The sequence below is a fragment of the Lissotriton helveticus genome, chromosome 6 (genome assembly GCF_964261635.1).
Source record: "Lissotriton helveticus chromosome 6, aLisHel1.1, whole genome shotgun sequence".
Lineage (NCBI taxonomy): Eukaryota > Metazoa > Chordata > Amphibia > Caudata > Salamandridae > Lissotriton > Lissotriton helveticus.
The window spans coordinates 1,421,160,108-1,421,175,392 of record NC_136067.1 but is presented as its reverse complement, the minus strand read 5'-3'; positions in this window follow the sequence as shown (position 1 = coordinate 1,421,175,392).

Below are 15,285 nucleotides of genomic sequence, written 5' to 3'. Positions count from 1 at the left end.
AAAACTGTCTGTGTACAGCCCCTGCGCTGGGAATGCCAGATTATTCCAAAGAGTTTGCCCTATTCTGTGACACTCGCGATAATTGCGCATTGTCAGTCCTGACTCAAGAACATGGCACGACCAGAAGGCCTGTGGCCTATTTCTCTGCCACCTTGGACCCAGTAGCTGCTGGGTTACCAGGCTGTCTGAAAGCAGTAGCTGCTACCTGTGCAAGTTTGGAACAGAGTGAGTCCATAGTCATGGGACATCCTGTGACTGTGTATGTTTCACATGGAGTGGTAATTCTATTGACCAGAACTAAAACGCAGTATCTCACCCCTAGTCGGCTGACTAAATACGAGAGGATTCTTGTGGGTGCAGCAAATGTAAGCATTGTTAGGTGCGGTATTCTGAACCCTGCCACTTTACTCCCCGACTCCCTGGAAATGGAAGGTGGGGATGATGATGAACATGATTGCATTGATCTGACAGAGTTCAGCACCAAACCACGCCCAGACATAAAAGAAACGCCATTGCCTGAGCATGATAAAGAGCTGTTTGTAGATGGTTCCTGTCTAAGACATGAACTAGGAGGCCTGAGTGCTGCTTATGCAGTAGTCTCTTTAACAAAAATTGAAGAAGCAGGTTACCTATATAACATCAAGTCTGCACAAGTAGCCGAATTGATTGCTATGATAAAAGCTTGCAAAATTGGGAAGAACCTACGCATAACAGTGTATACTGACAGTCAGTACTGTTATGGAGTTGTGCATGACTTTGGCCAATTGTGGCTACAGAGGGAATTCCTGACTTCCTCAGGTACTCCCATTCGGAATGCAAAAGTTGTTCATGACCTTTTAGAGGTCATCCAGTTACCCAAGGAACTGGCAGTGGTAAAATGCGGTGCTCATAAGAAGAGCATGGACAAAGTATCACTGGGAAACGATTATGCTGATCGAGTGGCCCAATGGTGCGCCAGAGATCACTATATCGTTAATCCTAAACGAGGGGGAATCGGAGCCAGCTGCCAACTTCAAGTGTTTGAGGAAGTGCCTACTTGGGATGAAGTGAGAGAGTGGCAGGAGTCGGCTCCTTGGCAAGAAAGAGAGAAATGGAAGGAGGATGGGTGTAGACCGAGACGTGTGGATGGTGTAATTTTGGGCCCAACTGGTATGCCTGTGTTACCCCGACACTTGCTTGGCACAATGGCAAGATTAATACACGAAGGATCACACATTGGTAGGGATGCCATGATTCTGGTATTTCAACAGACTTGGTACAGTAAGAAGTTCAGGAAAGTAGCAGAGTCCCTCTGCCAGAGGTGCCTGTCATGTCAACAGATGAACCCAGGCAAGAGGACAATGGTTGAACTGAGCAAAATTGGGAGATCAGGGGGTCCCTTTGTAAAGATACAGATTGATTTCATCACCATGCCCCGTTGTGAAGGGAAACGATATGTCCTTGTCATTGTTTGCGTATTTTCAAAATGGGTAGAAGCTTACCCTACTCCCCAAAGTGACGCACTGACCGTAGCGAAGTGTTTACTAAAAGAACTGATACCTAGATTCGGGGTGCCATTCATTATTGAATCAGATAAGGGTGGACATTTTCAGAATGAAATACTGGCTGAACTCTGTAAGGCCTTTGGAATAAGGCAGAAACTTCACTGTGCATATCATCCAGAGGCTTCTGGAATAGTGGAACAAGTAAATGGAACTATCAAAAACAGACTAGCAAAGCTGACTGATGCAACTGGCATGACCTGGGTGAAGGCCCTGCCCCTGGTCCTGATGGGACTGAGAAGTGTTCCTGACCGCAAGACAGGCCTAAGTCCCCATGAAATCATTATGGGAAGAGTGATGAGACAAGCATGGGTGCCAGGAAGCAAACTGTTGAGTATTACTGATGATTTGGTGCTTGAATACTGCAGAAGATTGGGTGACCAAGTGCGTTCTATCTCTCGCCAGATTGGAGACGACGGCATCCTCAATCCAACGACTCCTCTCCACAGCTTGGTTCCAGGAGACTGGGTCAAAATAAAGAAGCACACTCGATCAAGCTGTCTGGCACCAAGGTGGGGAAAGAAACGCCAAGTAATCCTGGTAACAACCACTGCAGTGAAGGTCGCAGGTATTCCCCAGTGGATCCACGCTGGCCACACCCAGAAGGTATTACCAGACAAAGAACTTGAAGAAGAAGGGCATCCAGCAGAGGACTCTGCAGGAGCCAGACCAGAAGCAGCTGACAACGAACAGCCCAGCACCAGTCAGGCTGCAGGAACAGCAGACGTTGGCCCAGGAGTAGTTGACTACGAACTGCCGAGAATCCAGCCTGCTGAAGAGGTCCAGGAAGCTGAGCCAGGAGTAGCTGATGACGAGCTGCCAAGCATATGGCCAGAAGAATGGATACCGATGATTGATCTGACCGAAGATCCCATCAGAACAAGAGAGCGACTTTGTGAAGGTAGGGAGTGGACTAGTCAGGAAAAGCAAGGCACAGGCGAAGAACCTCAGCCGCTTGAGATTCACATCAAAACTGAGGAAGGAGAAGGTCAGACAGGGACAGAACAGGTGTTCGATACACCACCGCTAACACCTGATGTGGATAAGGGACAGCTTAGAAATAGAGTGATAGTTCGAGCAGAAGAAAATCAAGAGATCGAAGTGCTTGAACAGGATCAGATAGGGTTAGAAGAACGGGTTCAGGAAACAGAAACAGAAACAGAAACAGAGACAATCGAAAGCCAAAAACAAAATATTCCTGAACAGGGCCAGATTAGTAACCAGGAAGAAGAATTTGATGCTAGCCCTGGAACTAGCGAGATAAGAGAAGAAGAAGAAGAAAGTGAAGCAGAATTGCCACAAGCTAAAGAGAATAAGAGGATAAGAGAAGAAAGCAAAGTCCAAGTACCAACTAAGAGATTAAAGAAAAGAAACAACCTTGAGCCTAGGTTCGTAAAGAGACTAAGGCTAAGGATAAAGACGGTGGAAGAAAAACGTGCAGAAGCAAGGAGAAGTGCGCGGATAGCAGAGCAAGAAGAAAACTCTTCCAAAAGAAGGAGTGAACGAATAAAAAGACAAAACAAGAAGTATAAGTCTCCTGAATGGACACTCGTTTTGGAAGAACTTGAAGACCTTGATATAGCTGACGTAAGCGACGGAGAGCCCGTCCCTGAGTACTCTGCTGAAGAAGAAGACGAACCACCGTGAATTTGCACAAAGTAAGCTAGCTGTGTAAAGACACAAAGAGGGGTCGAGAAACTTCTTCTGAGCCGAAATGTCTGATTCAACTGTGAATGGTAGACCTAGTTGCAGTCGTTGCAAAACGTGCTGCAAGGTGTGTATATGTAGTATAGTAGTACTGATAGTAATTTGGATAGGACTAACAATCTTTATACCCTTCACTGTAAGTAAAGATACTAACATTGTCCCTACTGAAATTGTAAATACAGACAGTGAGGAGTTGACAACACAGAGTGTAGCAAGACATGAGAGAGCACTGAGACAAACAAAACGAGACTTAGAAGCATCAGATGAGGGAGGACTACATTATCATGGAATTAAGAACAGGACACACTTAAATGTTTTTGCAAACTTGTTAATACACTATGTAGAGACTATGGAAATTGAAGATTGCTATGTCTGCATGAAGCTACCTACTTCTGTGGCTGAAGGCGTGACATACCATCACTTGCCATTGACATATGGAATCTCCTGTAGCATTTTTGCTAGTTTATTTTACAAAAGAGGACCGTTACAGTACTATTACTCTAATAATGACGTAATCTTTTCTGAACTTCCTATACGTGGGAACTTGAATCCTGTACATACCAAAAGCGACACCATAAGATATATGGGAGACTACTTCTTGACTATAGGTAACATTGACATAGCTGATGCACACAGAGATAACTTGACTTGTTCTTTGCGTGAACAGGAAAAGATGTTCCTGAACATGGCAGAGAAAAGAAGAATTAAAATACAAAAGAAGGCTAATGACGAAAGTCAGAAAAAGCCAAAGTGGGCAGAGAACATGGAAGGCACCTCAAATGGTGGGGCGGGACCTGCTCTGTTGCTGGATTTTGAAAAGAAAGGCAAGCTATGTCTTCACCGCGAGAAGACTAGCTATTATAATAATGTTTTCATTGGTTCCAGTGAATGCGAACATAATTACAAGGTAATTGGAGGTTGGGGTTTCAAAAATGGGTCAGAGCCTGTGTTTCCTGGAATTTATTATATTTGTGGGGACAAGGCTTATTTCAAATTGCCGGATCACTGGTATGGAAGCTGCTATTTTGGCATTGTCTTCCCGAAAATATACCATGTGAATGGGAAAGCTGGAAGCAATGAAGATACTAATGGCTTAGTGCGTAGTAAAAGAGAAAGTATAGGTGAAATTATGGGTAGTATTTTCAGTGCACTGATACCTGGAGTGGGAGTGGTTCTGAACACTCACAGAATTTGCAAATTGTCTACTATAGTGGATGTGCTGTCTACTGAAACAGCTCATGGATTTCTGCTGGTCAATACCGAAATGGTTGCGATCAGATCAATGGTTTTGCAGAATCGACTTGCTCTTGACACCTTATTAGCGAAAGAGGGCGGAGTCTGCCGGATGTTGAAGGCGCAACATTGTTGCACTTATATTCCGGATAAAAGTGTACAGATCAAAAGATATGTGAAAAACATTACTAATTTGACAAAGGAACTCAAACCACTCGAGGTTGATAGTGCCTGGAAGAGACTGGTAGATGGCCTCTCCAATGTAGGTCATTGGCTTGCTAGCGTAGGTAAAAGCTTATTGTTCAAGATACTGATGCCAATTGGTATTATAGGTCTTATTATATTTCTCATTTTTATCTGTTGTAAATGCCGTAAGCGCACCAAGAAGCACGAGGTAAATGCAAGAGGGTTGAAACGGAGTGTGGATGAGATTGAATTGGAGGAAGTGAATGATCAGATATACAAAAAGGTGAAGACTTCTCACCCTACTAGAACTGAGAGAGAAAAGTTAGAACGATTGCTGGAAGAGATAGAGCTATATAAAGTGTGAAAGAAAGTTGGCATCTGGTTCCATTTTTTGTGATGATAGTAAATATCATCAAAGAGGGGATTGATGAAGCAAAGCTTCGCATATTTTGCGGCTTGCCGAAGTCAAGAACCTCGTTTATGTGTAATAAGGTAACAAAACGTATGTTTTACTAACGTTTATTTTTGTTTAGGCAAAGTTTGCGAAGCTTGCCTACGTGTATTTCTAATACATTTAACCCGTGTACTTTAAAATGGCCGCCGCTTGTATTTTAGTTACTGCGCATGCGTCAGTCACACTCACGTGTCCTGACGCGTCTGCAGAAGTGGAGGGAAATGTATGCGCATGCGTAATCCATAGCTGTGCCCATCATGTGGTACTGCTCGTGCCACTGCTCTTGTGTCTGTATCAATGTAGCTAACATTTAAACTGCATAAGTATATTTTATAATGATAAGTAGAAAGTACAAACCCTGTGATGTGTTTTCATGCTGACATTATTATGTATTAATTTGTTTTCGCTTACTTTTCATGTACCGCGGGGAATGGGGGTCTGAGTGAAAGGAGAGCCATATTGGAGGTCCTTCTGCGCCTGCGCAACTTCGGCAGCACAGTAGACCTTGACTGATGGAACATAGCCAGTTGGCAGCGATGGGCGAGATGCTCCTGAGAAAGTCACCTCTGCCCTGCGAGAACAGCGAATGTGGCTCCTTATATGTTACAATGTAATATTGTATTGCTGCTTGCCGTGTAGCTTCTCATGGGAACCCCAATCTTACTAGGCGGTGCCCAAACATGCAAATACAGGCTTGAAATGTTGAATTGTGATTGGTGTGTTACCCAAATCCTACCTTAGGACCAATCGAAATTGAGGGATTCTGACACTTTGCAACATTGGGGGGTGGTACACTGTCCCCAAACTGTATATCTACCCTGGGTTCACCTAGGGAACCGTCCGACTTGTCTGGTTTAGCTGACCTGTCACTGACCCATCGTACTCAATAGGTGACTGAAGATACAGAGCGCTGCGGAGCACTCTGTCCGAATTTGACCATAGACTAAGGTTCTACTGAACCTTAAAGTGCTGGTGAAGCACTTTGCTGGGAGTTCGCTGACCCAATCGGGGTCTTGATCGATAACTGCAGAGCGGGTGGAGCGCAGGCGTTGCTTCCGAACTGTGGGTTCCGGTCCTGTCCTGAGCGGTCCTGTCCTGAGGGTTTGCTGTCCTGTCCTGAGGTCCTGTCCTGATTCCTAATCCGAGGGTATCCTGTCCTATCCGGGGTGTCCATTCTGCACCTGCTGTCCTTTGAGGGGTATCCTTCCTTGAGGGTTTCCTGTCCTTAACTGACCCGTGGCCAGGGTTTGGTTTCCACACCTTTCTAGGTAAATATTGCTCTGAACCTCTTAAATCTTGCACCTTCTGAATTTCTAACTTTTGCTTCAATAAAGTTTACCATTGCATATGTTATTTTTCCATGTCTTTACGCAACTATTGAAAGTCATTTGCATTTTTCCATAAGTTTGTTCCTATGTCTTCTCACTTGTTAGAAATTATATTTTGCATTGCAGTTTGTCATTTTCTGATATGGTCTAGAACCTCATTGCCTAGATTGTTTAAAGGCCCGTTCACCTTAAGTGAAGCGTGTTACTCTTTATAGGCCCTCCTGTAGTTACACCTACATAGTCCGCCCATGCTTAAATATTATTGAATAGCATAGTATCTTCTCGTTACATTTTATATCAGTATTTCAATGATTACTCTGTCGTTATTTCTTTACAGTTACATCATTTACGTTATCTTGGTTATTGATTGCCTTATATTGATGTACCTTATGAATGAAGCAAATGAACTTTAGATAAACATTTTAAAACTTCCCGTTGTCCGTGGTCATTTCAACAGTATTTTGAATGTTATTGGTTGGGTTTGTATTTTGCTGCCTTTCCTTTTACAGCTAGCTCCCTGATTCATTGTGGTCATTAGGTACCCGCATCGGTGGATGGTAAGTCGGGTGCACTGAGAAATAATAGTAGGGAACTCACTCACAAATTGGTAGAGCTCGTGAAGTCACCTGATCGATGTATATGGTGATTTGAAAGTATATGGGCCCTGAAGCCGGAAACGGCGAAAACTATTGGTCGGGTGGCCTCGCGCGCTCTATCAATAAAAATATTCCATCTACAAAATCGGACCTAGGGAGCAAACTTAAAAACTGGGAAAAGTTTAGTAAAAAAGAAATAAACAAGTGGTGGGAACTGACAACACTAAGGAAATACTTAGAAGTACAGAGAGTTCCGAAAGGACTCAGAATTTCATTAATGCCAAGCCAACAAGACTCAACAAATGAACTTCCACAGGAGTGGGGCGAATTCGTATTGAATTCATCACTTGGTTTAATAAAAGTTCTGGTGAAACATATAGAACTGGCATTAGAAAAAATCAAACAGGAGCTGCAGGAATTGGAAAAAGAATTGTCAGCCGCCGATATGAATCCAGAAATGAAAAAATTAAAGGAGGATCTGTGGAAAAGCATTAGGAAACAGTAAAATTACGAAAACAAACAAAGTTTCAAAGGGACAAGGATGATTATGCACAGGGTCGCATATTCACTTATGCCAAGAAATTTGACATGTTCACACAATACGGAGCAACAGCGGGAGACGCCCAAAGCTCAGGCAGTGCCATGTCATTGACATCAACGTAAGCCAGTGAGGGTGAAAAGGAAAGAAGTCTCGATCAAGGAACCCGGAATTTTTTAGGGGACATGCGGCTCGTCCTACTGCAACGACAGTGGGAGCACAGCCGCAATCAACATTACATTCCAAAAGGAAGAGGAAGGGGTTGAGGCCGCAAATGGGAACCAATGGTAACAACCAAAAAACAACCAGGAGGGGACAAAGGAGGAAGTGATTCGGAAGAAAGAACTGGACCAAAAACAAGGAGCATGAGGCAAACATTTGCCAAGTAATGAGGTCCTTACAAGAGGAAAACACAATGGAGGACAGCAACATACATTATCAGTGGTCAACCTATCCAAACATAAGATAACGGAAAGTGAAACCACATTACTTAAACGTGGCATAAATGTCTGTCCCAAACAACCAATGAATATGGCTCAAATGCGGATTGATATATACAAATATATAAGAAAAATTAAGTTGGCTAAAATCTTCCAGGAATATAAAGATATGGAAAACTATGTAAAAATGAAGAAAAAGAAGAGTGAAGTTGAAGCTCAGACCAAACTTTAACAACTGGCTATATGAATGCTTTCCTTACACTGGTGAATCTAGACATCCCAAGTGAATAGGAAGAAATAAGTGAACAAGCTGCTTGTCCCCAAAAAGGAGCGGGTCTAAGTGGAAAGAAATCAACATCCCGCTTTTATCCTCAACTCCCACAAGGGAATAAAATAGACATATTTCAAGAGGCCCTAATTCAAGATCTTTACAGAATCAATAAAAATAAATATTCTGATAATCTTTCAAAAGAAGAAAGGTCGGCCCTAAAAAATCTAACAGAGGACAAAAACATAACTGTAAAAATGGCGGACAAAGGCGGTAATATCGTCATTCTCAACAAATCAGACTATGAAATGGAGGCACATTCACAACTTAAAAATCGTGAATATTATCGTAGGTTGGATAAGAACCCTACCCAACTATATAAAGAACAGCTGGACAGGAAAAAATCCTGGATTGGCTTTCGCAGAACCTGATTGATGAAGATGAGAAAAGATTTCTAATGACGTACCATCTGCCACGATCTATTTCTTGCCCAAACTACATAAAAACCCACTGAAACCACCAGGGCGACCCATTGTGTCAGCTAAAGGGTCACTCTTGGAACCTATGGCAAGTTACATCGATTTCTTTCTCATGCCATTTGTGATGAATCTCGACTCATACTTGAAATGCACCACCGATCTCCTGAGTCATCTCCAAGAATTAACGTGGCAATCAACATACATGCTAATAACCATGGATGTAATATCCTTATATACTAACATTGAAATATTAAATTGGCTTATTGGTGTGTAGCGTTTTCTTGAGAGAAAGGAACATCCAATATGCTCAGCATAATCAGATGCTCACTGATGTGATCAAAATATGCCTGACACAGGATGTGTTCCTTTTTGGTAATGAAATCTACCAACAAACAAAGGGGTGTGTGATGGGATTTTCCTTCAGCCTAGCATACGTATGTCTTGTAATGGGGTGGTGGGAGCAACAAGTAGCATGGCACCCCAACAATGACAAGTATGTGAATAAGATCACCAAATGGGTGCGCTTTATTGACGACCTTCTGATTGTATGGGATGGCACAGCTGCAGAGTTTCAAGAATACTTTGCAATTTTGAATTCAACAGAAGCCAAGATTAAATTCACGTATGATATCAGCAACGAACGTGTGACATTCCTTGATACAGAAATCTATATATGTAATAATGAAGTCCAAACCACCCTGCATCGAAAAGTGACATCTACGAATGCGACACTCCAGCAAACCAGTTTTCACAAATCAACAGTCATTGAAAATATCCCATATGGCGAATTCTTGAGAATTCGCAGGATATGCTCAGAGGAAACTGAGTGGCAAGATAACAGCAAAAAAACGGCAACACGATTTAAACAAAGAGGCTACAAAGATCACAGCATCAAAAGAGGATGGATGAAAGCCAATCAGAAATCAAGACCAGATATCCTCAAAGCAAAAGTGAAACCACAATTAAGTGATCAAGGAACAACTGAACCCGTGAGATTAATAATGGATTATTGTTGCGAAACTAAAGAAATCAATCAGATTTTGTACAAAAACTGGAAACTGTTACAAATGGATCCAACAATTGGGAAATTAATGGGAAACCATCCCAATATAACCTACCGTAGAGCACCAAATGTGAGGGACAAATTGGTCCACAGTCACCATCAAATTGCCAACAAATCCATAGGAACTCAATGGCTACACGCAAAGGGGTTCAGAAAATGTGCCAACTGTAAAGTATGCCAGATTGCCAAGAACATCAAGCAAGTGGAATTACCCCCCCCAAAAAATGTGGCAAATCAGAGAGTTGATCACTTGTAAGAGCCAATTTGTGGTTTATATGATTGAATGTCCGTGCTCGCTTAAATATATAGGGAGCACGATTTGTGAACTCAAGAAGAGGATCTTAGAGCACGTGCGTGCGACAGTCAACAGGGATCACAGTAATGCAGTCGCAAAGCATATGGAGATGGACCATGGAGGTGACTGGAAATTGTTATCATTCTGGGCTCTTCAAACGGTTCCGCGTAGTGAGAGAGGGTGGAACCGTGAACCGGGGAACCGTGAAAAGAAACTGAGACAGAGGGAGCCCAGACAAGTTCTAAATTTCAGAACTTTGACTCCTTTTGGTCTTAATCAAAGTGAAGAATTATATGTACACTTATGATTGTAACTTATGTCAAACTTGGATTATGAATAGGAGGGGGAAACACACATAAACCATAAATATAAAATAATGATAAAGTGGCACAATATCGACCATATCGGCAACAAAGATAGATTAGTGTAAATTAAAACATCATCAGAACAATGAAAAATGGGAGTCTAAGAGAATTTAAAATCACAGGTGGAATTAAACATCAAACAGCTTAGCCCACCAGAGGGCAAAACTCCACAACTAGGACAAAAACAGCTAACAGATTGTATATCAACTATGGAGTTTAGTGATACAACGAGGGACTTACCCAATGTTTAGCTGTTTAATTATTACAACAAACAGTGCACACTGCCCCTAAAACTGCCTGACTGACGATATAATTAACAAATATTAAGATCTAAAACTGCCTTCACCAAACATAACATAGAAGTTAATGGCAAAGTGCTCCTGAGCTCCGCATCTACTCTGGGAGACAGAAAACATTCTAATAAATCGAACCGATATTTGCCACTAGTTTACCATAACAAAACACAATGGATATAAAGGGTGGATTGGGAACATCCACAAACATTAAAAACTAAAAAGATCCCCCAAATAGAATTTACGCTACACGAGATTAACTACATTTCCCAAAATGAATCATAAGGGGAATCACAAGCCTTAGTAATCACATGATGTAACAAGCACTGTTTTTATTGGCTAATTCGAATGCAACCATGTAACCGTGATCAAGCTATCTGGTTTAGCGAAACGCGTCGGTTGTCTTCGTATACCTATCTGTCAAATGAATTAAAATTTGAAGACTGGGGAATTCAAACTACCCGTGAGTGCGTTTTCATTGTTTCTCCAACCGGGGATTCTTTTGGGAAATATATATATATATATATATATATTCACTGAAAAAACCATAGGTTATAGACCATATATAGTTAGGAATTAGCATTTAAAAAACCTTATTTTACTCACACAAAACCATTGAAATTCCATATATAGTTAGTTGCACTAACTATATATTGCGCACCCGCAATCCACTGCTGATGATGTCACATATTACATCATTCATGACATGGTCAGTGACATCACTGATGACATCACTGATGACATCTCAAATGACATCACTGATGACATCACTGATGACAACATCCAGTGACTATGTTTCTGTAAAGTTAAAATATGTCTTACATATTGAAGAATGAGTGGATGTATAAGTGTCTGGACGAAGGATTTAGTAGGTGCATGACTGAATGTATGAGTGAGTGATTAAATGTGTCTCACTGAGTGCATGGGTTAGTGACTAAACTGTCTTAATTTGTGCATCATTATGTCTGTTGTTCTGTAAACTGCTGCATGTGTTGATCAGTAGCTATATGAGTAACTATATGGGTTATTGATTGATTGCCCAAGTATTTGCATGGGAGACTGAGTGTGTGTGTGGCTGGATGGGAGGTGTGTGACTCTGTACAGATCAATGTGTACTTGTATCAATGATTGTATAAGAGAGTAAGTATGTGTTAGTATATGGTTGAAAACGTAAGGTGCTCTATGTTTAACTGTATAGAGTAGAAAATGGAAGTGTGATTGATTCTTTACAGGACTGACTAGGTGTGTGAGTAACTCCATGGATGAGTGGCAGAGTGTGAGTGTCTGTATAGGTGTATGAGTGCATATGATTGTGTTGTAAACATGAGTGATTGTATGTATGAATGATTGTATGGGTGAATGAGTGAATGTGTGTGTAGACGTAGGAATCAGTGAGTACGTATGTAGTAACTAGTATTGGTGTGTCAATGGTTTCAAAAATTATACTCTGTTTTTAACACTGGGTGAAACAGAGGTTATATTAAAATGTGAGGAGATGCATTGTATTGTCACATGAATGATATCATCAGTGATGTGATCATTGATGTCAAGTGAGATGTCATCAGTGATGTCATTTGAGATGTCATCAGTGATGTCATCAGTGATGTCACTGACCATGTCATGAATGATGTAATATGTGACATCATCAGCAGTGGATTGCGGGTGCGCAATATATAGTTAGTGCAACTAACTATATATGGAATTTCAATGGTTTTGTGTGAGTAAAATAAGGTTTTTTAAATGCTAATTCCTAACTATATATGGTCTATAACCTATGGTTTTTTCAGTGAATTTTCAAGGTTTTGTAAATGCTAATTCCTAACTATATATGGTCTATAACCTATGGTTTTTTCAGTGAATTTCAATGGTTTTTTAATAGCAAATATCATAAGCTGTCGAATGTCAAGTACGTGGTAAGATTTTTTTTTTTCGTGTTTATGCACACTGATCTGCTTTGATTGCTGCCCCCCACCCCTCATTTCTATTAGGAGTACTCTCTCTTTGCAGATAGTGAAGGGTAGTTAACGCAGCCCTTTCCCCCTTTGTAATCCGTCGTGCCTGCTTCTCTCTCCATTTGATTGATTGTTCTCTTTGGTTCATTCTCTATTTACAAACAAGCACAGAGTCGCAATACTCTGTTTAGTCTTTGCAGATAGCGAAAAATCGTGTAAAAAAACAAAAGGAATCGAGCAAAATCAGTAGGCCACTAATGGGATCTCTTTTGACCTCGCTAAAATAGAAACATTAGGAACAACCTGTTGAAAATAGCAATGCGTATGTATATAAGCGGCGTTCATTTGTGTTCACAGTACCCCTTGTTGATTGTTTCAATCGAGCATTGAATTGTTCGAAGTTAATTCTCTTAACGATCTTCTCTACCTGCAAACGAGGAAGAATAGGAATATTCTATCTCCCTTTGCAGATAGTGAAGGGTAGGTAACGCAAGCCTTTAACACGTCGTACCTATTTCATTCCTCATTGATTGATTGATTGTCCGAACATTGACTGTTTGGGAATTAGTTCTTTTTGGAGGTATTCCCTGTTTGCAAATAAACGTAGGAAAATCTTTGCAAGTAGTGAAAGGGTACGTAATGCGGACCGTTCTCCCCCGTTGTAATCTGTCATGCCTATCTACTCCCCACTGATTGATGCACCTTTTTCACCCGGACCATTTACTAGAGATACGTCATCTGGCCCGACCAGAGAGCACCCCTAGTGAAAAGGACATATGCAATAATAACGAAGTGATCACTGTATCCTGTTAACAGAAACTTTACCATGAAACAACCTGGAAAGAAAAAAATAGGAAAACGAAAATCAGTAGGCCACTGATGAACATGAACTTTTATTAAACAACGAACAAAGAAACGATAACATAACGTAATGATAAAACCTATTAATGTCCTAGAAACAAGAAAACGTTAAAATATGCCAGTGGTGAGAGACCAGAAAAACAGTAAGAGAAACCAAATCACCCCTCGCTGTCCCACCGCCTGCCACGCCAAAAAAATCGATAGACTAGGGAAAATGCAAGTCAGTAGAACATCCACCCCCACTCTGGAAACTTCCAAGGTGGGGCAGGGTTCCGGCTACGCCCAGCCGGGAGCAGCCCATATAAGGCAGGTCCTGCTGCCACGCCTCGGCCAGGAGATCCTAACGTAGGGTGTAGCCGGAGGAGAGGCCGAGACCAGCGGGACCCGGCCAGGGGATTGCCTTTACAACGCTGAACAGTTGCAGGGGGGGGGAATGTCTCCTCGACCCTCCCCTCTCTCTCCCAGTCCGGCCGCGGTGGCCCTTGAGAGTTGCAGGTAGTCCCGCCACATGCTCTTCCGGTCCGACCACCAACGGTCGGGGGGCCGAGGCCGACGGGATCCGGCTGCAGCCGATAAACCAAGAAACCCGTTCATGGGGCCAGAGCCAGGGGCGTCCGGCCGACATCCACCGGAAGCCCGGCCCGAAGACGGACGGGACACTTCTTTCTTTTATAATGGCTGCGACAACACTGGAGGGGGATGTCTTGCACATGCCTCCGACCCCCCCCTCGTCCTCATCGCCTGGTCCGGCCATAACAAATCTCAAGCGAGACGCCGTGGGGTGCACTGGGAGGGAGAGACGGTGCGAACAGGCCTCTCCCGCCTCCCCAGGTGGAGGCTTCCCAGCTGCACCCTCAGCGCTCCAGGCGGTGGCATCCTAACTACAGTGCTGCACAGTTTCGGAACGACCTAGATAACGGTTCTTCCACTGTGGCCATGCTGCAACGTCTCGCCCGGCAGGGTGGAGCCCGTCCGCTCATGTGACCCCGCGATCGCCGGTAGCTGCCGAACTCTCAAAATGGCGGTCGACCTGGCAAGAGCGGGCCCAACATAAAGAAATGGCCCGGTCACTGGTTGACTCCACCACCGTAGTCCTCCACGACCTTGAAGATTCTAGAGGAGCCGCGGGAGTCTCCGACCCCCGATGGGGAATGACTGCCATGATCGCCCGTGGAGTGACGAAACTGTATCCGCGGGACGTCGGCGCTCCCATGCTGGCGCCAGCCTCACTTTGAATTACTACAATCCTGCAGACCTTACTTCCGGTGAAAGCACAGTGTGACCCGGTAGGAAAAATTATTGCACCCCCTCCCCTTTTTGACTGATAGTTCAAACCACCGATCCTTTCCTTTGCCCTTTTAACGGAACTTTGGACTGCCTCCCCCTCTTTTACATTTTCTAGAGAAAACAAAACATTAACCACTACATTAGCATAGCAGTTGACACCAGAACTGTTTTCAAATTGAAAACCAACAACATCTTCAACAGAATCCTTTTTGTTTCTGCTGTGACCCTGCTACAGCACAGGCATTGTCCCCAGCAGTAATTCTGCAATGCCGGTAAGAATAGCTGTGGTGCCTACTGGACTCACTCACCCCCGCGGCGCCCCACGCCGTTTTTTGCTGGGCGGCAACTTACTAGACATCACTTTCGTGCCATCTAGATTTCAGCGCGTTCTGCTGCCTT